Consider the following 23,458-nt stretch of genomic DNA (forward strand, 5'->3'; position numbering starts at 1 on the left):
TTATTTAATCATTTCAACAACATGAAGATAATCACAAATATGATCTGCATTTTGTAAGTGAAGGAGTCAGGCCTCAAACCCAGGTGGTCATCTGACTCCAAAGCCCATGCTCTTCACCAAAAAATGGTGACCACTGCTGTTCAAAGAATGACCCATAGAGGACAAGATCCTATCAACAAACTGGCCAAGGCCTTCCTTTCACCTTCCTCTAATTCCCTCCACCCCATGGAAGCCCCTCTTCCTGCACTCAGGAGCAGACCCAGGCTTCTAGGAGCTCCCTAAGCCCTCAGGGGTTGCTGAAGCCAAGCTAAATGGTTCTGGGCTGAAGGGAGATGATTCCAGTGTCTTTTCAAGCTTTGCTCTGGGCACTGAGCCTAACCTTTATTTTGTAACTGATTTACTCTACCCAGAAGTTAGCTTCGGCTACCTTCTGTGAGAACCGGGTAGACTTGGGAAATACTTGGCTGGCCAACCAGAAAATTAAATAAGAAAATCATCAGGCCCTGAAGCCTAATTCTCAAATGCCAAACAATTCAGAACGAGTCACTCTTTTAAAATAGAGAACACTTGTCATCCAGTGTTTAAGTTCTTACAGTATAAAATAGTGTAAGGGTTCAAAATACAGCATGAAAGCCTGAGTCCTAGTTCCAGCTCTAGCTGTGTGACCCTGAGCAAGTTTCTTACCCTCTCTGTGCGATAGTTACCCCATTTATCACCAGGGAATAAAAATAGACCCTACCTCAGAAGCTGCTGTGAAGATTAATGAATTAATATATGTAAGCACTTTAGAACATGCCTGGCACATCCTCAAAGCTATATAAATGTTAGCTTTTCTTATTGTTATTCTATTGTTTCAGTATATATATATATACAGGCTTTGTAGCAATGTCTTGAAAGAATAACTTTTTTATTTCTTTTGAAAATGGTTTCCCTGTTTTTACCATCTCACTACCAGCCACCACTCCTCTCCTAAAAATCCCCCTCCCCACCATCTCATCTTTTCCTTAAAAGCAAAGGAAATTACATCTAAAAGCCTCATGGAATTACAACACTCAACATGCTCATAAAAGTCAGGAAATGCAAAAGTTAGAATTCTCTGAAGACATTAACTCAGAATGGAGCTCTGAGATATATGTCAGAGGGCTCAAAGTTGCCTCCTAAAGTTTCTGGGGGGAGCCTTGAGGCCTTCACTAACCACCCCCTCCTCACCAGCTGCTCTGTCGTCTAGAATGCCTCGTGTGGACATTGGCTGGCTTCTGCACCTGCCATGTCAACAGCATACTACCCTTGCTCAGAACTCAGACTCAGCCACCGCACAGAGCAGTGGCTCTTGGGCTCCAGTGAGCATCCGAGTGCCCTGGAGGCCTTATGAAAACACGGGGTACCGGGCCCCACTGCCAGTTGCCACTCAGTAGGTCTGGGGTGGAGCCTTATAATTTGGGTTTCTCACAAGCACCCCAGGGATGCTGATGCCGATGGTCTGGAGCCCACTTTGAGAACCACTGCCACGGGCATTTGCCTGCACTCCAAATACACTCCCCTCAAATCCCACAGACCCGACCAGTTACCCCACAAATGGAATGAAATATTCTATTCATGTATATTACTCCTCGATTTTTTGAGAGATGGAAAGCAAATTCTGTTCAAAGCCCAACACAGCCTCAACAAAACAAGGTGCTCACCTCATTCCAGGCGCTTGCCTCCTTCCACCCACCTTTATGCTTGCAGTCAATTTCTGCCTCTATCTCTGCACAGATGGTCAGGACTGTGTGTATGTTTATACACCTCCAGCCCTGCTTGCTTACATGTACACATTTGTGTTTTCTCCTTCTCCCCCATTAAACTATAAAGTCCTTGAATGTCTTTCTCTCTAAGGCTCCATAGCACCTGAAGCTGAACACACAGTGAGTGTTTAATACATGCAGTGGACTGATAAATGTTGACTTTTTTATTGTACCTGGGAAGCAAAGTGAAGAAACAAATATTGCCATGAGAACTTTAAACTTTGCATCAGAGACCAAAGTGTGTTTATTTTTGCAGCATTAATGTAGCCAAAAGATGACTTTCCACTCACATGTAAATATGCGATATGTTGCCAATGAGCATTTTAAATGCTTTGATGCCATTCTCAGACATACCATCTGTGCATCTTCTTCTCACATAGTTATCAGAATGAGTAATTTAACACAGGGGAGTCTGTTGCATCCTTATAGGGAATTACAAGAGAGACAAGTCCTAGGAATATTAATGTAATTGTAATCAACTTTTATTTTATGGGACATTCTCGTGTATGCACCAGCCACATCTCAATCTCCTCTTCTCAGGAATAGCTAAAGGGATGGCACTAGCCCTGAATATTTTCTGAGAGTTAATAATTAACCCAGAAGTTATTATTATTATTATTATTATTATTATTATTATTTGCAAATCACATGAACTTAAATCGTCAATGGATGAGATCATTATTATTTTAGCTAGTGAACGGCAAGGAATTGAACTGCACCAAGTTAAGGACAAAGTATATTATCAGTCTTTCCAAGCAAGCAAAGGCTAGGAGGGAGCCAATCGGATAGCACAGCTTCCGTCTCAATGTCCTCTGAGGTCCAGAATATACATTAACTGTAATGACATTGGAGGTCAAATATTTACCCAATTCTGTTGAAAGAAGTCAGTGTTATACCTACTCCCGGTCGATGTGATGGTGTGTGGCCTTTTAAGATTTTTTTTTTTTTAAAGGACTCGATGCTACATCTAACCTTCTGATCCCATTCTTTCCCAATCATTAAATTAAGGAGAATTTTGCTGGCGCATTCTGAACACTTGGTTTCCTTCAGCTTAAATCTTTCTAAAGTTCAACCAGGGACCAATAATGAGTTCTAACTGAGAATAAGTGTAGGTTGTCTCTGAATTTTTAAAAAAGTGATTTCATGCTATTGTTACTTTCATAACAAAACGTAGAGACATCTAGGTTGGTTTCTTTCTGTGGTCTGATTCCCAGTGTTGCTTTTATTCACCCAAGTCAGGTCTTGTTTTATAAAAGAATCTGTGTTCATGTACTTGACCTAGTCTTTTCTTACACATACCACATAATTACAGGCAGCACACTTCTTCCCCTTGCAATTAATTAATCTTTATCCCCTAAAGAAATCAGGACAGTAGAGGATAAAGGGTATTCTTTTGTCTTTAAAGGTTAAAATTACATTTTGCCATGCCACATACAGATATCAAGCCAGACGCTTTTTTTTTTTTTTAAGTAGACTCCATGCCCAGTGTGGAGCCCAACGTGGGGCCTGAACTCACAACCCTGAGATCAAGACCTGAACTGAGATCAAGAGGCAGACACTTAACCGACTAAGCTACCTAGACACCCCTCAAGCCACTCTTTCTCAGAATTTTTTAATTTTTTTAATTGAGATATAATTGACATATAACATCATGTATGTTTATGATGTATGATGTGTTGATATGATACATTTATATATTGCAATATAATTACCATTGTAGCATTAGCTAACACTTCTATCATATCACATAATTATTCCTTTTTTGTACAAGGAACAATTAAGATCCAGTCTCTTAGCAACTTTGAAGTTTATAACGCAGTCTTGTATAATCACCATGCTGTGCATTAGACCTCCAGAACACATTTCCCTACTAGTTGCAGGTTTGTAACTTTATTTATTTTTTGTAACTTTAGATAACATCTCCACAATACCCACAATACCCACATCCTCCAAGTCCCCAGTAACCACTATTCTACCCTATTTTCACAAGCTCATCTTTTTTAGATTCCACATATAAGTAAGATCATATACTCAGTATTTATCTTTCTCTGTTCAAGACAGTCAGACTCTCAGCTCATTGGAATGGCTTTAAAACCAAAAAGGCAGGTGTTGCATGTTAAAATATGCCAGGAACAGCTATGGTCAAGAAAATTGGGGAAATAATCCTGATCTTCCTCTGCTACTTCAGAAGCAAAGTTAAAACTGACTTCAAAGGAAACTGATATTCGGATCAATTCCAAGAAGATGAGAATTCAATCCAGTTCAACCACCGCAGGAAACTGTGGATAATATGAAAGTAATAGTCAACACAAACTCAGTCTTCAAGAAAGTTAGAGAACATTAAAGGGATGATAAGAGGTCAAAAAGCATTTGTGGCAAAGTACTTTTATTCTTCCAGGATTTTGTTGTGGTTTATTTCCTAAATTGTGTTGTTTCCAGTTAACAGGCACCTCTTAGACTTCGGAATTAATAGAAGATTACAATCAGTGGTGTAATTAACAATGTGTTTTCATTAATAAATACAGATTTTTCAAAGCTAGTCAATAGTCCTTCAGTGAAGAAATTCTTGCTGAGAAAAATACATTAATCTTCTTGTTTGTTTATTAAGTTTGTGGGGGAAAAAAGAAAAAAAAAACTAGATCTTTAATGAACAGACTGGAACTGAGCCCATTTTCTGCATTTCTTTTAGGGGAGAATGCTGGCAACTTAGCATTTTTGCAATTGGGCATAGTTCTTTGCCACAAGGTAAGATTCATAGAGGGTTTGAGCTCTTCACATACAAATTAATTGGAGTTGTTTTAGGCTGAGTCTACAATTTCTCCTTCTATGCCACACATTTATACCTGTAAGGTTTTTTTTCTTTTTGCCTGCTGAAAAATTAATTTCATCCCCATAAAAGTCTTCCCAAGTACCCAAATACATAATCTCATCCATCAGCAAACTTTCAGAATCTCTCCAGCTATAACAGTTCCATGTATTTCTAAAGACACATTCCTGTGAAGCGTATGCTTGTGCAAAAACATGTCTCAGAGACTTCAAACTCTGTGGTGTTGCTCTCTGCTGCTCTGAGAGCACCATACAGGGTGGTGGATGTTAACTTGGCATTGTGGTGGCATGAACGTGCACCTAAGCTTTGGAATCAGACCTGGGTCCGAGTCCCAGCTCCACTACCCAGCACCCACGTGACCTACGGGATTTTATAACCCTTCTAAACCTCAGTTTATCACCTGTAAAGCAGGGATGATAACAACCTAATGGGATGACTACAGCATTTAAGAAGATAATGCAGGTAAGCTACTTTGAAAGAGCATCAACACATAGTGCACACTCAATAAATGGCATTTGCTGTTGGTATGATTGCCTGATTGGTGTTCAGTAACTTCCTCCCTGTAAGAAAGTACTCTTTTCACAACAGTTTAAAAATACATGAACATTTCCCCCCAGAAATGGCTCTTCCACATTACTTGGCTACAAAATGCAGACTAACACTTGTTCACCTACAAACTGCTCTTCATTCATTCAATGTAATTATGACAATATCCAGCCCACAGGCATCTGTTAAGTCCTTACTTTGCACCTAGGAAAGAAGTTAACTCCTCCCAGTAATATAATGCCAAATCAGCTTTTCAAGATCTCACAATTTCATGGAAAAAGATTAAGGAAAAAAAAATCAATGAAAAGGAATTGGGAAAATGGCAGACAAAGAAATCTTTTTTAAAAGAGGCCATCTTGAAGGATGATTAGGAAGTTTGTCAGGTAGGTAGAAAGGATGGAGGCCAGGGGGAATGAGGCTCCAAGCAGAAGTATCTGGTAAGGCAAATTATTAGTCAGAAGTTGACTAAGGATGACAAAATCAGAACAAGAAAATAAATGGTGGAAGGAGCACTCTTGTACCTAAGGATTAAGGGGCACTGGGCTCGCTCTAGCTGACCACAGAAACAGCTCTCCGAGACCAGTTTGTGTCTATTACCCAGATCTTATGTGTCTCTTCTTGAAAAGTAATAAGCTTTGACACTATGAACTCCATTTTCTATACTGGCATTTGCATTAGATACTGTTTCTTTTCTTCCAAATTTATGTTATCTGCTACATGTTTTGCTTATAAATGTAAATGATGAAATCCAGGTGATTTTAGCAAAGAAACAAAACAAAAAAAGTGCTCCTCTAATGTCAACTCCTGTGGACGCTTCTGCCTCAAGTCTGTCCTTGGAATGGTCCAGAGGGGTATGTCAGTCCCACCAAGTTCTGTACACTCATAATGCACTGGTCCCTATTCCTTGTCTCATGAAATCCTCCTGTCTTATTAAGAGTGTGATCACTCCTATCCATATTATATACAAGCAGAGACGAAACTTGAGAAATACCCTGCCCAAGACCACACACCCAGTCGTGACAAGGCACAGACATGACCACAGGTCATCTGACTCCACAATGACACACGGTAACGCCTGGAGCAGTGGCTCCCTGCACCAGGTTTTGAAGTGGGGCCAGCCAGTAAAGACAAGTTCATGGTCTGTTGTGGAATGAAAAAACAAAGCCCCCTGTAATGACATTTTACATACAGACAGGCTTATTAAAGAATAGTTCTTTATGAGATTATGTCTCACTTCTTTTTTTTTTTTTAAGATTATTTATTTATTTATTCAGAGAAAGAGAGAGAGAGAGGCAGAGACACAGGCAGAGGGAGAAGCAGGCTCCATGCAGGGAGCCCGATGCGGGACTCGATCCTGGATCTCCAGGATCACATCCCGGGCCGAAGGTGGTGCCAAACCACTGTGCCACCAGGGCTGCCCGTCTTAGTTCTTTTTTATATCACACCATCAGTCTTTTATTTTATAGGATGATGAAATTGAAGATGGTAGTTGCTTTCTTTATGATGCCCTACTTATGAAACAAAACCCCTCAAAGTTGGCATCTGCTGTCAGTTTTTAACTTTAAAAATTTGTTTTCATTCCCAGAAATCCAAAATCTAAAATTTACTACTGGGTGAGAAAATGTCTTCATCCCTGTAAGGCACGTTTATCTTCTGTTGTCCACATGACTGGCCATTGTCATCTTGAACTTGCAATTTTTCATTGCATGATTTTTAAGCACTGCCACTTCTCTTCCCCAAACTTGGACCCATTTCATAAATACATTTATATTTCCAGGAGGAGAGTAAGTGAATAGATATTAGAATAGCTTTCTTCTACTGTGGTTTCCACAACAGTGAAAAATCTAGGCTTTTCTTATTATAACTGGCTAGAAACATTCGATGCTGGAGATGTCAAGTCATAACAATGTAGGGAGGGAGCCCACTTTGCTCTCAGAACTACACAGTTCTTCTATAGAAAAGACATTCTTAAGAGCTGTTTGCAATATCCTACATTAATTTCCTCTGGTAAGGCATCTCATACAAAGGGGTCTTATAAATGGATTAAGTGTGGTTGGGCACAAAAGTACAGTAAGCCCTCTGTCAGATGCTCTTGAGGGTGGATGCCACAAACAGGGGCTTCCTTCATAAGGGTTCCTTGCAAATAGCTGACTTGAAGTTTTGTGACCAGTAATAACCTCCTTAAAAATAAACCACTTATACCATCTGCTTAACAGTAGTCTATAAATTATACCAGCAATGTGTGGCTTTTCTACCCTGGAAAATGTCTTCCAAGTTGACAAAAGGATAAACAGAGGGAGGAGCCAGGGGCTGGGCAGCACTGGCTCTTCAAATGTCATTGCCATGCACCAGCATTATTTGGCCCTGCCTACTACGCCCAGCATCTTCCTCAGCAAGAATAAGTTTCAGATGAGGAAGAACAGAACCCACCTCAGTATTTCGGAGACCAAATGAACCAAACTTGGACAGGGTTAGGACAAGCAGGCTGAGGAGCTAGAATGAACCCTCAGAGCTGGAGTGGCCAAAGACAGTGTTAGTTGTAGTCCTTTGGTCACTGAACCAGTTGAGACACCGATGAAAGAGTGGAAGAGGGATCAAGGTATTATTTTTACTACTAGAACTATTAATACCTAATAAATGTATTAGAAATAACTTCTTGGACCAGAGGCCAATATGGTTTTATGTCTTCCTTCAAAATGTAGATTCAGGTAAATCCACAGGGGAAAGAGATATTTGTAGAGAATTAGTTATCTAATCTAACTTCCATTGGGACATAGCATGACTCGGATTCCAGTGAGAATTCGGGAGAAACTGGTCTCAGGTGAGCAATGTTACCCACCAACTCACCACACTGAGCCATGTGGGGCTCTCATCTCACATTTTCCTTCTCAGTGGGGAGAGCCCAAGGAGTGAGGGGAGATGGCCATTTCTTCCCAATGCCCTCAGAAGGAGAGTTTGCTGGGAAGGGTGAAGCAGGCATGTGGAGAAAGGAACAAGTGAGAAACTGCAGCCCAGAGAGCCCAGAGGATCTCCCCAATAAGATCACAGTTTCTGTAAAGCAACAACTTCAAAATCTCTCCAAACTCCAAAAAGCTGGCTGAGGCCACCTCTCAGATGGTAAGAGAAACAATTTTGTCCGACACTTATTCCAAAGTGCTGTGCCTTGAATCACAGAATTATATAGTTTTACTTGGCTTTTTCTTTGGTTAAGTAACACAGGCAGTCGCCAAGCTAATATATAAAACTTAATTGAGCCTTTCTCTTAAACAATTTTTTACTCTTCAAAATGCAGCCAAACATGACAACAAGAGTGGGATGAAACAATCCTCAGAAAGAAAGCCCTGTGTTCAGGAAATGAGAAAATTAAAATGAAAAGAAAAATACTTGCACTTACACCAAATAAACCATATTATATTAGGTGTCATCCAAGCCAAGAGTTTTCTCAAGCAAAGTGCAGACAAGCTCATTTGAAATTAAAGTCTTCATGCTTCACCCAGTCAGCAATCTCTGAGGTCAGTCTCCATTATGTCCTGAAGTACCAGGAGAAGGATGTTCCACCGCTGGTTCCAGCTGGCTGCACTCTTTCTGTGATTCAAGTTTTCAGAGGAATGCTTTACACTCCTGTGAGCTTGGGTATGTATGTATGTGTGCACACGTGCATGTGTGTGCATGTGCGCATGCATGCAGGGGTGGAAGGAGCCAACAGTAGCATTCAGAAGCACCCAAGGAGCATTTCTACTTGAAGGGTAGAATGAACAGCATGTCATCATGCTGTGGACAAGCTTCTGGTCCTGTGAGCATGTGGGGGCTGCTGGCCAGTCTTCAACAACCTCTCTTTTGTCTTAGGAACTAACACCCTCCTGCAGATAAGGGGAAAAACCAGAGGTGCATGAGCCAGCAGGAGATAGACTGTGTACACTAGAAGGAAGACTGAGTTCCAGCTACTCCCAAGTCCCATGTGATTTGGTGTTCTTCCTTTCAGAAGATTAGTCAAGGCAAAGTTGGGAGCTGATGATGAGAACATAGGAATGTCAGGGCGTTGAGACAAAGGTACATCATGGGAAAAAAAGAAGAGATGTGAGGCAGAGCCATCTGGATACTTGTCTTGGCTAGATCCAAACTCAGACTCTTCATTGTTGCACTTGGTTTTCAAATGGTGGCCTCTGGCTGACGTTTTGGCACTTTTGGGATTTCTCTATCATATTATGGATATTTATTTGGGTCGTTGGGCCTCAATATTCTTCAAATGGTTTTTAAAACATCTTGTTTCCTCAAGTTTGAGAACAACTGCAGGAAAACTCAGTCCAGAAGCTTACTTGAATTTCTCTCAAACTTATCCCACGTTTTCCCCTTCTTCTTTTCATTCTAGGTTCCCCTAACCGTCACTATTTTTGTTCCTTTCCTATAACTTATTCAACATATGTTGCCTGGGACTGACAGTGAATACATCCCTTCTAAACCTAGAAACTAGCCACTCTTGAAAATTTCTCAAGGCAACATTCCTCAGATTCCAACAATCATATAATAAACAATTATGAGCAAAGCATCCCATTATGTGCTTTGGAGACTATAAGAACATGCCAGTCCAATGTATTTTGTTCTCTACTGCTGTATAACAAATCACTCCAAAACTTAGCAACTTAAACAATAAACTTTTATTATCTTACAGTTTCTGGGGCTCAGGAATGGAGAAGCAGCTTAACTCAGTGTCTAGCTCACCCACTGCCAAAGGCCACAAGTCAAAGTGTGGGCAGGGGCTGTGGTCACTTCAAGATTCAACTCAAGGAAGGACCCATTTATACGCTCACTCACAGGTGCCTTTCCTCAGGGCCATCTCCATGCTTCTCCATGTGGCCTCTCATCTGCCAGGGCCTCCCTACCAAGATAGCCTGAGCTTGTTTATATGGTAGCTGGGCTGGTGGGTGAGGAATGGGGAGAGAGGGAAGGAGTGACAGGGGGAGAGAGAGAAGGACAAGGAGGAAGAAGAGAAGAAGAAAGGGAGAGAGGAAGGACAAGTAAGACAACATTACCAACATGGATGTCAGTTTCTTTGTACATTATCTTGGAACTGGCATCCCATCAGTTCTGCCACAGAAATAAGTCAACCGACATTCAAAAGGAGGGGAATACACACCTCATGACTATCAACAGATGGGGATCATTGGGAGCCATTTTAGAGGCTGCCTACCACACCCTGTCAGGCTCCACAGACATCTTGGACAAAGATACAGATACAGCATTGCAAGGCAGTTCTAATAAGTTCTTTGACAGGGTAGAAGGCAAATGTTCTGAAATGGGAGGAAAAGAGAACTTAATTTTATTTGGGGGATGCTGGCAAGGCTTCTTGCAGAGAGTAAAATTTGACCTAAGTCTCAAAAAGACCTAAAAAAAAAAAAAGAAAAAAAAAAGGCATTCCAGGCAGCCAGGACAGCTTCAGCAAATGGTCCCAGGATTTGAACAAGCACAAAAGTCACCAGGAGGGCTTGTTTCAATGCAGATGACTGGGGCCCACTTCCAGAATTTCCTTCTATTCAGTAAGTGGTTAGGACAGGGGAAGGCTGATCATCTTCACTTTAGGCCATGACAAGATCCTCGGTGCAGGGACCACACTTTGAGAAATGCTGAGCAAAGGCTCAGGAGTAGCACATATTTGGAAAGTGACAGATAGATCTTTTTATTTGTCAATTTGGACTGATTCAATCAGATCCTCTTAGAACTAGTGGAAATGAAAGGCATTAGCCTGTACTTACTGAACACTAAAACTATCCACTTTTAATGCTGGGAGGGGTTCAGAGAATCGAAAAAAATCATCATTTTACAAATGAGGAAGGCGAGAGTAGGGGCTGAGATAGTGAGCGTTTTCTTTAAAATCAGATGGATTTTTGTGGTTCCCTCACTCAAGGGCTCCTGAAAGTAATATAACTAGAGTCCTTTTCCTTTCAAGTCTGAGTGCTTTCTATTTGAAATGGGCTAAGGAGTTTGTGATCGACTCTCCCAATACAATACTCACCCTCCGTAAAATGCATATACTCATACTTTGGTAGGGAAGGCAAGCTGAAAGACCTCTCACAACGCTTCGGCGTCCACCTCCTTTGTGCAGAAGGCTGCATGTGACTCCTGCCTGGCTTCCCGGTCATGAGAAGCCTTCTCCACACCTCTGAGGTCAGCTAGCCTTCCTCTTTCACAAGGCCTCAGGTGTACAAAGTCTGGTGCTAAGCTTCACTGCAGCACTTGGATTTGGGTTGCTGTTTCTTTTCAAAGTCTAAATAATTAGTAAGATCTAAGTGCAAACCAGGATGCATCCATCTTGACTCCTGAAATACGCTCTCTTTGGAAACAGGGGAGTGAAACCCTGTAGTTTATTCCTTGCAATGTGTGCACAAAATTAGCCTGGCGCCTTTGTTCTGTTGTCTGAGCTTTTGTCACCTTTTATTTGACTGTACTTAGGGATACACTATGAAGACATTTAAAAGAAACCCAAGGGAATGTCACTGGCACATTCAAACACAAGCATTTGTATCATAATTCTCTTCTCCCTGACTTCCTCACTGTCACTCTTCCTCCAGTTTATCCCCTCCATCCCACTCTGACACAGATTCTTGCTCCAAAAGCAGAAACAAAAACTTGAAAGGCAACTGAACTGTAACCCCCTTTCCATTGTGGTTTCTGCATCGACTTGCAGAAACACAGGTGTCTCTTCAATTGTGACATTCTGAGAAGTCCTGGGGCTTACCGCCCACACTTCCTCCCGAGGGCAAGCTTTAACCATGAATCAGAAGGTAAACTACAGACGGACCGAGCTTCACCAAAGCCTCACTCCAGCTACTCTCATGCCCAAACCTTGTTTCTAAGCATACATTTGCTCACTGGTGCAAAAGGATGCCACATAGCTAATGTCTCCTTGAAAAACTGAGAGGTGAGAATGGCCAACGGTAAATCCCTTTTATTCATTGCCTTTACCAATTCAACCACAAATTGTTTCCTCTTCTCCCACTGAGCACCATTTAAAGAGCTGTATCAGCCGTACAATGGAAGGAATGAACCACAGATGGGAAGAGAACACATCGTGTGAGCAAGCGCACAGGTCACACCCTGCCTTCCCCACTTCCCAGCTCTCTGGCCTTGGCTGAGTTACTTAACATCTCCAGGCCTCGTGGTTCCTCACTGGGTCTTGGCTTCCTCACCTAAAATGGAGGTAGTAAATTGGAGCTGTTGTGAAGATCAGAGACGCTGTGTGAATACAGCAGGTGTTCAATAAATGGTACTCATGACGGGCCAGGCAATAAATTAATCACATGATGTTTCTCCCCAAAGAAGCTCTCAATCTTGCTCCTGGCTTGATTCTGTCCTTCATCGGCTCAGAACCACTTTTGTGTACATACTCTTAATTCCAGCTGGACTAGAGAGACCAAACTTACCTGAACATTAATCCAGGGTCAGCCTCTGCCTGAAAACCTCCTGGCTGAAATAACCAGTATGCTTTTTCCAACCAAGATCACGTTTTGAGTAATGTTATTTTCTAAGCCGTTCATAGGGAACTGTCAGAGAGGAATCATTCCTTGTATCTTCTGGGGGTTGATGGAAAAAAAAAAGAATTAAGAAATGTTGGAGGCTGAAGCATCAGCCACTGACATATATTCATCGGAAACAAAGATGACTTTTCAAAAAAGGAAACTGTGGTGCACATAGACGTGGAAAGAAAGACACTTTGGCTGCAAAATCCCCCCATCTTCTCTGGGGAGGCTCATGCCTCCGCCTGCTGTTCATCAGCCTTGATTTTGATGGGGCGAGTTTTAGTCAGCTGCCTCGATCATTTTGGCACAGACAAAAATCCTTTAAAAAATGTTACACTTCATCAAAGTGTATCATGAGACTTCACGGTCATTATCTCAATGGCCGCTCTGATGTGCTACAATTGGCAGAGACACAAACGGTAGGGGGTGTATGAGAAGAAAGCCAGCGTTTCTTGTGGAAAGCTGGCAAGCCTCGCCAAGCTTCTGTCAACAACTCCGCGGTCTGATCCGATGCACTGAGCGTGCTGATGATGCTCTTGTTTCTGGAGGAAGTAAACAAGAAAATGAATTCCACCGTGCAACACAGCCTCTTTGTATCTTCAAAATGGTGTGACTGGACCCAAGCCAGCCGCGTTGAAAGTTTGGCCATTTATGTCATCAGGGACCCAGTACTGATGGAGGCTTTGATTAGGACTTGGACCTGGCTATAAGACCCTTCAGGGGCAGCCACGCAGCAAATAAAGGCATTGATTGGTTGTTGGGTCAATTTAGCCATAAGGGTACAGAGCATGGCTCTTTTGAAAAGCCTAATGGATTAGCTACACAACCAGTCCCACTGTAGGCCTTATTTTTCAAGTAACTTCATGACGGTTTTCCAGCTTGGCAGGGAACTAACTCTTCCTCCAGAGCAAGCTTCAGAGCAGTTCTTGTTATCAATAGTGGTGCTCAAAGGATTAGATACAGCGGGCTTTACAATTTAATGAAAACAGCTGTTGAAACAACAATTAAGTCAAACAATAGTTTGCATGGAAAACTATTAATTATGTAAAGTTATGCAGAAAGTGGAATACCCTTTTATTCTGGGCCTTCTAAAGCAACTGAGCCTCCTTCCATTCCGTGGCTCTCAAGTGTCAGGAAGTGGGGTGCTTGTAGGAAGCTGCTCCGGCGCGGGTGGGATGCATGTGAGCAGAGCTCCAGGCTACCAGTTTGCTGCAAAGTAAGTGAGGGGTAAAATATTCAGGAAAAGATGATCAGTTAAACTTACATTACCTTGGGTGCCTCAGATTTTTCAGACTAACTCAGAGCTGTGCTTTCACAAGACTCTGAAATTCAATGTAAGCCTTGTGGTTGTGATCTCTGCTTTTGCTTTAAACACACACACACACACACACACACACACACACACAAAAACATTTCTATAACATGCCCCCTTTTGGGCCTCACTGACCCTGAGTAGTTATTCATGACAACATTATTTTCTGAGTCATTAGTAAGGAACTGTCAGAAAGGAATCCTTCTCTGAGAACTGCAGGGGTGACCCTGTCTTTGGACTTAAAAGGTTTTCACTGCATCAGGATGGTCCAGCTTGGACTCAACCATTTCTTTTCCACCTCCTCCCCTCGAAGCTCTCAGCTCTCCTTCCTCTTTCTCTGCTTGCTGGGGCTTTTAAATTCATTGCCTCACTCCTTGCAATTTCCATTCTTGACTAACAGTGCTGGGAACTGACTTATGGCCTTTCGCCTACCCCGTGTTCCACACCTCACTTTCTTCCCCGTACGGGAATCACCAAGCCAAGCAGTCCCATTAAGAAGGTTATTAACTGTATACATAAACATTGCCTCCTGCCTACAGTTAGATTTATTTCTCGTCACTTCCAAGTAACTGGTTTTAACACTCTTTCCAGCACACGCAACACCTTTTATTTGACTATATTGTTTTAGAAAGGCCTTTGGGAATTTAGCTAATTTCGTGCTGGAACTTATTAAGTGGGATTTGACACTCTTTGATAATTCCAATAAACCATTAGTCAAGTCTCACTCCCTTCAGGGAAGAAATGAAAGCTTTATTAGTCATAGGGTCTCTATTCTAAACATGTCACTGGAATTTAGTAGCGCATCTGTGTTGAAATCCAATTGACTTTGTGAATAAATAGAACTTTCCCTGTAACTACAAGAGAGCTGTCATTGGCTATCACCAGTAAGAGAGCATGTGCCTTTTTCAGAAAATTCTCTTTAGATTCCCCTGTGCATTTTCAAATAATCCAATGAACTTAATTTACTGACCTGTGAATGTTAATGAAATGAACAGCACACATCGGCACCTGCATACATGCACACGCATGTTCACAAATCCTAATGTACTTGGTTTAGTCATTTCTTTCACTCAGGATACAAGAATACAGAGTAATTTCCTTCCCTTCTGTGGACAGTTTAAAAATCTTGAGAGATCATATCTCTAGAAGGCCCCAGAACATAATTGAGTGTGCAAATGAAATTCATTATTAGGGTCACAAACAATAATCCAATTAACGTGTATCTGTATGATGCCTTTAAAGTCATTCTAAACTCAACATCACATCACATCCATCTTTGAAGTATGACACAAAGTACCGTGTCCTAGCATACTCCAGCTCACACTTCGCACTGGAGAGCACAAAACAGCATCAAGATTGCAAAAGCAATTTTTCCAGTTATCCAGATGTGGTTTTTCAATCATTCTAAGAATTTTTTCCTTTTCTTTTTCTTTTTTTTTTTTTAGCAGTTCATATTCCGTGGCACCACTCACAGCTCTCATGCTGGCACGGTACTTACATCTCTTCATTATTAATTCAGCTCATGGAGCTTAATTGGACAAGGCTAGAGCGAATTTGACAAACATCACAGCAGCAGAAAAAGCAATCACTCTTTCAAGATGAAAATTTGTTTGATGTCTTACTGTGTAACTCATTTACTCTCCTCGGGAGTCATGTGACCTGAATGTTAATCAGCCATTGATTGGTTTTTCTCCTTGGACAGTCACGTGACACGAATATTAATGGGCTGGCACTCAGTAGCTGTACTGTTAGGCAACCTTGTGATTGGCTGCCAGGTTAAGATACGGAGATAAGTGGGTGCTTGATGAGCACTTGACAGAACTTCACAGAAAATTAAAGCCCTAAAATAGCATGAGAAAGTCTTGTCAAATCAAGCATGATTATCATTGAATGCTTAAGGAATTCATCATCTGCATGAAATTGATACACTTCAGCACCAGCAGGCCCTGTAGTCAGCAGGGACTCATCAGATTTTTATTTATATGTGTTCACCAAATCACATTAATTCTGAGAGCTAAAACATGCTAAGGATGAAGGTTATTTTCTGTTCAATCTAATTTATCTATGACAATAATCATCACTAATAATGTGTCAAATTGGATTGCAGTCATTTTATGCATGCATGCTGATTTGGAAAATAGTGTTAAACCATCCCGTGGTAATTAACAACCGGTAAAGGTATGCTGGGGCCTGAAGTAATCAGCATATCTAGATGGAAAATTAAGTTTTATAGAATGGATTTATAGATACATATCCTTATTTAATTCGGAATATAAATTATTCCTGGTAAAAGCCGACATCATTTTTATAACACCATTAAAGCCAATAACCATTGAGGGACTCGCATCCTTAATTTGCTCCATCCTTCATTTTTTCTCTCATTTTCTGTGGTTAACTTTCTAATGGGTGTCACTTCCTTTTTCACGAGTCCTCATTTTAGTGGGGTTTGGTAGGGCTAAGAGATGAATGAATATGTACTGGTTTAAGTGTTAATCATGGATGAAGGACGTGCATCATACCTCTTAATACACAATACCTTCTAATTATTCGGGGGTGGGGGTGGGGAGGTGCACCTCAGGGAGAATACAAAGAAGGGGATGGGGCCAGACTTTGGCCTTTTGGTGTTTCTCCATTATTTCTCCTCACAAAGGGACAATAGGAAACTTTGCAGATTAACTCATAAGGGATTAATGTTTCTTGGGGAATCATTTAAGCCTAAATTGCTTTTACTGAAATACTTTTTATGGAACAGAAGTTGTTTGGGGTTTTTGTTTGTTTTGTTTTTTAAATAAACTCCTGCTTTATAGGGCATTATTGGTATGGAGTATTGGAGTAATGAGATCTTACAGAAATGTCTACACCCTTTGGTGAGTGTGGCTGAAATGTTTCAGAGGAGAATTACATCTCCAAAAGAAGGGGGGAAATAAATACGTGTACATGTTGTTTCTTTCCCACCACCACCTCCCACTCCCATCTTAATCTCCTGAGCCACCAGGACAGCCTCTACTCTGCCCCTCTCTCAGGAGGTCTCTTTATTGATTAAATGAATCTGCTCCAAAGGCTGGCTCCCAGGCTCTTTGATCTAATCCGATCTGATTTTATCCTATCGCTTCAGCAGGACATTGGGGAATTAACAATAAGCAGCTTTACCACAAGTGTTTAATAACTCAACACAATCTCCTTATGGCTCCGAGCTGCTCATGTTCCCATCCAGTCCACGGCAAACAGTGTAACAGATTGGCCACCACCCCCCTGAACCTGAGGAATTTTCATGCACTGTGAAACTAATCGCTTCAAGTTCCTTCATAAATCACACAAAGCAGATTTTAGCATCTTAACAAATTGAAACACACACACACACACACACACACACACACACACAATCCAGCTAACGGCTATCCTAAGAGGCGCACTCCCCATATCCTAGAAGGGGGACAGGGCAGATGTAAAATAACTTCTGTCTTCTCAGGCAATATGTTTCTCATCTCCTTACATTTTAACATGAATGAAATAATTTGGGCAGGCTCAACCCTAACAATACTCCAAGCTCAATGACCTTATTTATTTTTTTCCCACTGTGATGGACACAGTGTGGTTTCAACAGGCCTCTTATTGTTCCTGTGACAGCCCTTGAAATATGTGAGAAGCACACAACTAAGCAAGAATTGTGCATCCTGTGTGGTGCGGAAGACCAAGATGTTAGGCTGAGGTGGTATGGCCCTTGGACTTCAAACTGGCATACGTGCATCAAGGGACGTCTGAAATAAGCATTCTTGAAATGCTCTTTTTTTACCTGGAGCTCTCCCTCTTTCCACATCCCTAGCTCTAAACTGCAAAGGCAGAATTCATTTAATACCTTCCTCACCACCACCACCACCACCACCACACACACACACACACACACACACACACACACACAAAATTACACAAGACCCCTCTTTTCTAAATATCACGAGCATAGTTAGGAAAGGTGATTCTCTCCTTCTCTGAGACAGAAATGTGGACGCAGTGGCTCACCCTTATGTCAGGACTCACAGAGCAGGGTGCCTGGGAGAAGCTAGGTGGGGAAACCTGCTAGATTATCAGTGCCATGCGGAGAATATTGCTCCAGCACTAATCTCAGATAAAACATCTTTTAGTTGCTCTATTTAATACCTACTGTACATCAGAATCACCTATAAAAACAGGTTTCATCACAGAGAAACAGCCCCCTCTCCCCACCTCTGTCACTGCTCTCTCCATTACCCTGACAGTTCTGTGATTTCTCGCTACATCAGCAGAGTAACCAAGTGCCCTCTAACTGAACATCTGGGGGCAGAGGGAATTTTATGACAAGTTTAGGCCAGATTATTATTACTATGGTGGAGATCCTTTTCCATATCCCCAGGGCCTGGGGTACTTACAAATTCACTCAGATACAGCTGGATGCTTCGTTATTGCTTTCCTAAGTAAAAACATTTAATTTTATATCCTTCTATCCTTCTCTACCCACATCCATTCATCAGGATTTATCCAGATTTTCCCACACTACAAGAGTTCAACATTTTGAGATACCTCCTTCTCCCTCACCGCATCCCACCACAAAAAAAGTCTACTCTGATTTTGTGATCTACTCAATATGGAATGGCATGCTAACATGAATAGTGTTATTATTTCCTCTTTGGAAGTGCCTTTTGCCTTACTTTTTTTTTTTTTTTTTCCAGATAAACTATGTCATAACAGAAGAATCCCTGTGAAGTTCTCCAAAGAACTCTATGCTGCTTCCAGACCCTGGAACTATAATTATGCCTTGCGAAATTAAAACAGAAAGAGCGTCCCCTGCCAACTGTGAGTGCCCCTGTTTATATCACAAAGAGATAGCAAAATGTACTCAGGAAGGTTCCAGCCAAAGTAATTGAGAGGACCGCCTGAACTCAACTGGGCTTTCTAAACATTGCCCCTGGGTCAGAACTGAGAGCCCGGGAAAGCAAAATAAGGGAGGGGAACCCGTGCCAGCGGCCTATTGACTTTTCCCGCCTGGGCATATGATGTCATGGAGCTCAGTGACTTTGGGGGCTGGTGTTGACTGAAGTCTTGTTGCACATTAAGTCCAGGTACTTCTACCAGGGAGCTTCAGGCCTGTCGCTCCACTGCACGGTGGCCTTCAGAGGTTCTCAACCCCTGCACTTATACACAAAAGTCCCAGAGCATTAGGCCAGGGTGTAAACACATTCCTGACATAGAGTAGTACAAAGAGGATTCTTCTGCTTGCAGTTCAGTCACTTTGCAAGCTTGTCTTTCTTTGGAGCCTTCTTTGTAGGCTGTGCAACTGGAACACAGCACAGAAAGACAGACAGAGAAAGACAGGGATACAGAGAAGCAGAGAGAGAGAGAGAGAGAAGAGAAAGGGCATGGAGGAAAAGGCGGGGGCAAGCCAAATCAAAGCCACAAGTTGAAAAAAAATCCCTATAAAATAAAAGTGCATTATGTTTTTGTATATTTTCAAAATGTAGCCAAACTAAACCATTAAATGAGGATTTTGTTTCACAAAGTCTGCAAACTATTCAACCGCTAACCCACTATACCAAGAATGTGGTGCCAACCAAAATATGTCAAGATTAGTAGTACTCAATAAAATCTCAAAACCAAATGACATGCAAGCTGTATTTCATGATTAGAGCGCTTCCTTATGTCAAGGAACATACATATTAACTTGTTTAAACACAGAGATGGGCTGTCATTCTGTTTGTCAAAACTATACCCATCCAGATGATACTTCATGCTTCCTATCTCCCTGGCAGACAGCATGGACACCATCCAATTAATCTTTACATCATCTGAGAGAAGAAAGAGCTAAAGAAGGGAAAGTGGGAGGAAGCGAAGGAGGGAGAGAGGGAGACACCACTTCCCACTATACAGAGCAGGGCAGTGAGAGCAGGCTTGGTGATTGCCCAGCCCAAGGTCCAGACACGAGGAAAGTATTGGGATTGGAATCAGAATGCTTCCTTTTTTTTCTACCTAGTCACCAAAATTGCAAAACACAAACACCGTGACTCTTTTTTATTTTTAATCTTAGGAGCTGACATTTGCATCATGCTTTAATGACTACAAAGGGTTTGACGTTCTCTCATGAATCCTCACCACTGTCCTAGTCGTGTATTATTATCCCCTTTGTACAAAAGAGAAGCCCTAAGCCTCCAAGAGATGAAGGGATGTGTGCCCAAGCAGCTACCACCACACACAAGGGGAACCAGGGCTGGACATGTGTCCCCAGTCTCTGAACTAAACAGGCCCCACGCAAAATGATGCTGCTCCCACAATGCGGCACCATTTTTTTTTTTTTTTTTTGTGAAGTGCTCAAGTTTGAGCTGGATTCTAAAAACAGAGAGGGGTAATTATCTCATTCTCTGACTGTCAACAGCACCCAGCGGCTGCATGCTTCTACCTGGCAGGAGCACGAAAGGGAGGTTGTTCTCTCATTTACAAAATACAGTAGTAAGATACGTGATGATGTTAGTAACGCTTGAGGGGCCTTTGGGGTGAGAAGGGAAAAAAAGCAGAGCCTGCTCCATCTGTTATTCAGATGCTTCCTCGCTTGTGCCAGCCTGGCAAGCTGGGCCCTGATGCTGCCACGGCAAGCGGGGGGCTGCCCCGCAGGCAAGCTCTGGGCCCTGGCTGCCTTCCTCCTCCCCACCCACCTGCCCCCATGCCCACACACATCCTTGTTCTCTTGGGCCCTCTTCACTCTGGGGCATCGCTGCCTCCCTTCTACTGCCACATAAGCCCTGCAGTGTGATGGGACCGGACTGGAATGCCAGCCAACGTCTCATCGGGCACATTTCAGTGTGGTTCCTTCCAGTCTGCCCCTCACTCCTCAGCCTGAGGGGGCCAGCGGGGCCTCAAGGCAGCAGGGGTGTCCATTCCCACCCCCTTGACATCCTCCTCACCCTGGTGAGAAGCCCAGGTCTTTGAAGAGCTGGGCATTGCTGGGTACCCCCGTTCTGTCCCCTGATCCACCGTTCTGTCCCCTGATCCACATCCACACGCACCTGACTCCATCCAGGTGGCTTCTGGGAGGTGCTGAACTGTGTCCCTTGCCCAAATTCACACATGCAAGGCTTAACCCCTTGTACCTGAGAATGTGACTACATTTAGAGAGGTGGTCTTTCAAGAGGCAATTTAGGTGAAAAGAGGTCATCTGGGTGGGAACTTATCCAATGTGACTAGTGTCTTTATTAGAAGAGATTAGGATATAGAGAAGAGGCCAAGTGAGGACACAGGGAGCTGTCTGCGAGCTAAGGAAACAGGCCTCAGAGGAAACCAAACCTGCTGATACCTTGATCTTCTCTTACAGCCTCCAGAACTCCAGAACTGTGCGAAAGTTAGTTTTGAGCCTCCCCTATCTGTGGTATTTTGTTATGGCAGCTCTACTAACATAAAACTTCTTATTCCCGATCCCAATGCCCTTATTCCCTGTCTTGCACACAGCCGTAGTTTCATGCACCCTGGCCCCTGTGCCTGGAACACCTGTCCCTTGACCGTTGGCCCAGTGGTCACTTCATCTCCAGTGTTCAACTCAAATGCCAGGTCTCCTCCTCAGGAGGTCTTCCCAGCTAACCAGACACCACACAGTTCACCTGTGGTAACCTGGCAGCCATGACACACCTCTGTTGTGTGGTCATCTCCTCCATTTTATCTGATGACCCATCTCCTCAGAGACAGTGAATGTTCTGGAAATGGGAGCCTCTGTTACTCATTTCCCCAGCCTGCCACAATGCCCATCAGAGAGATGACAGTCACTTAGTGTTTGATGAGGGCACAAAGCAGAGCAAGAAGGAAGGAAAAGCAACACTACTAGCAAGAACTACAACTCATTGAATGTTTGCTGTGTGCCAGACACCGTTCTAAAGGCGGCACTGGTACAAACCAACTCCAGCCTCCCAGTAACCAAGACTGTGATCCTCATTCTCCTGCCGAGGACCAAGGTATTCCAAGATAAGTAACTTGCCCAAGGTCATGCAGAGCCAGGGATCTAAAACCAGGTATCTGGCTTTGGAATCTTCCTTTCTGAGAAAATGTCTTCTGAGGAGAAGAAAAGGGAGGAAAGGAAAACGAGAATGGAGCAAAAGAAGATACTTAACATGGCAAGAGCCTTAAATTCCTGGAAACTCATCCGCTTCTCTCAGAAGAGGCTCATGTGAGAGAACATAGAACTAGAGAAGACGCAGCCTCTATTCTCAGGAGGCCAGCCACCACTTGAAGGCGGGATTTCAGGGGGGAGACATCTCCCATAGTGGATAATCCCAAGAAGAGACATTTCAAGGAAGAAAAGAATTCCCAGATGAGAGCTGGAAAGCAATGCTCCTCTTATCCTGCCAGGCGCTCCCTGCAGTGCCCCAGGGACACCTCTCCCTCCAGGATCTGTGCCTTCCAACTGTCCCACTAGTTGGGTGTTGTCCCTGGTTCAGAAACCACACATAGCACCCTTGAGGGTCCTACAAATCAAGGTTATGTTAATATTTCAGTTTATTAATCCAGTCTACTGGACTTAGTACGTACAGCTGGGATCCTGCTGTTACCCGTGGGGTGGAAGGGTCTCTGCTGTTTCCAAACTGGACTTTTCTGGGTTCTGTTTGTTTTAAATACTGTCTTCAATGGAGCACCTTAGAATCTCTTTTCTCTTTGATTCATAAATGCACTGAGCATCAAACAATGACTTAATGAGGCCTGATAAAGAGACACATCGAGTTGTTCTACACCTGCAGACTGCTCTTCTTTGAAGGTTTTCAGATGACCTACTTACCTAGGCTAGGAGCTGAACAGTTAAAGCTCTCAGAGGAAATCAACTGTAAATAGGAAGGCTATGTTTAACATAATCCCCTCCAGAAGACTCTCTCTCCTGCGGTCACTGTAATCAACCCCGTAGTATCAGGTGAAGGTTCTTCATTATCTCCCTGTGGCATTATGTCTCACCACATAGCTGATAATAAACTGATGGATTATCAAACAAGATTACAGCTTTAGCAAATAAAATCATGTTTTGTGTTAAGAGAGAAAATGCTTGCTGTCCCTATCTGCCTGGCTAAATATTTACATATCACAGGCTTTCTAGAGTCCCTGTTCTTGCAAATCTGATTTTTAAAAAACAACACAGAGGTTAAGTTAACAAAAAAGGGAACACACTGTGCTTTTGACACTAAGCTAAATGCACCTCTGGGAGAAAACAGGGACTGCCTAAAAGGTAGAACTAAGTAAATCCAAGGCCTCAGGTGCTGGTGAGATCAGTGGGTACATGTGACAAAAGACAAAGCTGAATGTGTTTGGAGGGATTCAAATGCCTACTTTAAAAGGAATATAAATGAAAAAGAACAGAAATATGAAGTGTGCATACAGCCTTGTGTGTGTGTGTGTGTGTGTGTGTGTGTGTGTGTAAGAAGGGGAGCAGTGGGCTTATACAAAGTCTCATGCTGGTCTGTCCTTTATATCTGTCAAAGTC

The 23,458-nt window shown here is 42.6% G+C and overlaps 1 protein-coding gene across 4 annotated transcripts in view; it reads right to left on the reverse strand.

Moving 5' to 3' along the window:
* The window catches only part of LOC112644663 (spermatogenesis-associated protein 31D4), a 220,933-nt gene that overhangs the window by 105,229 nt on the left and 92,246 nt on the right, over nt 1–23,458 (reverse strand). Inside the window, exons 2-3 of one of the 4 annotated variants that reach the window (XM_049116414.1) lie at nt 13,742–13,880; nt 12,576–13,213 (exon numbers count right to left, since the gene is read on the reverse strand). The exons of 2 other annotated variants lie outside the window; for them this stretch is intronic. The gene's annotated coding sequence lies outside the window, so the exon portion shown is untranslated. Of the gene's footprint in view, nt 1–12,575; nt 13,222–13,741; nt 13,881–23,458 lie in introns of those variants that run through there. One more of the 4 variants, XM_049116427.1, reaches the window with a different exon arrangement.

Source organism: Canis lupus, chromosome 1 (assembly GCF_003254725.2).
Source record: "Canis lupus dingo isolate Sandy chromosome 1, ASM325472v2, whole genome shotgun sequence".
Lineage (NCBI taxonomy): Eukaryota > Metazoa > Chordata > Mammalia > Carnivora > Canidae > Canis > Canis lupus.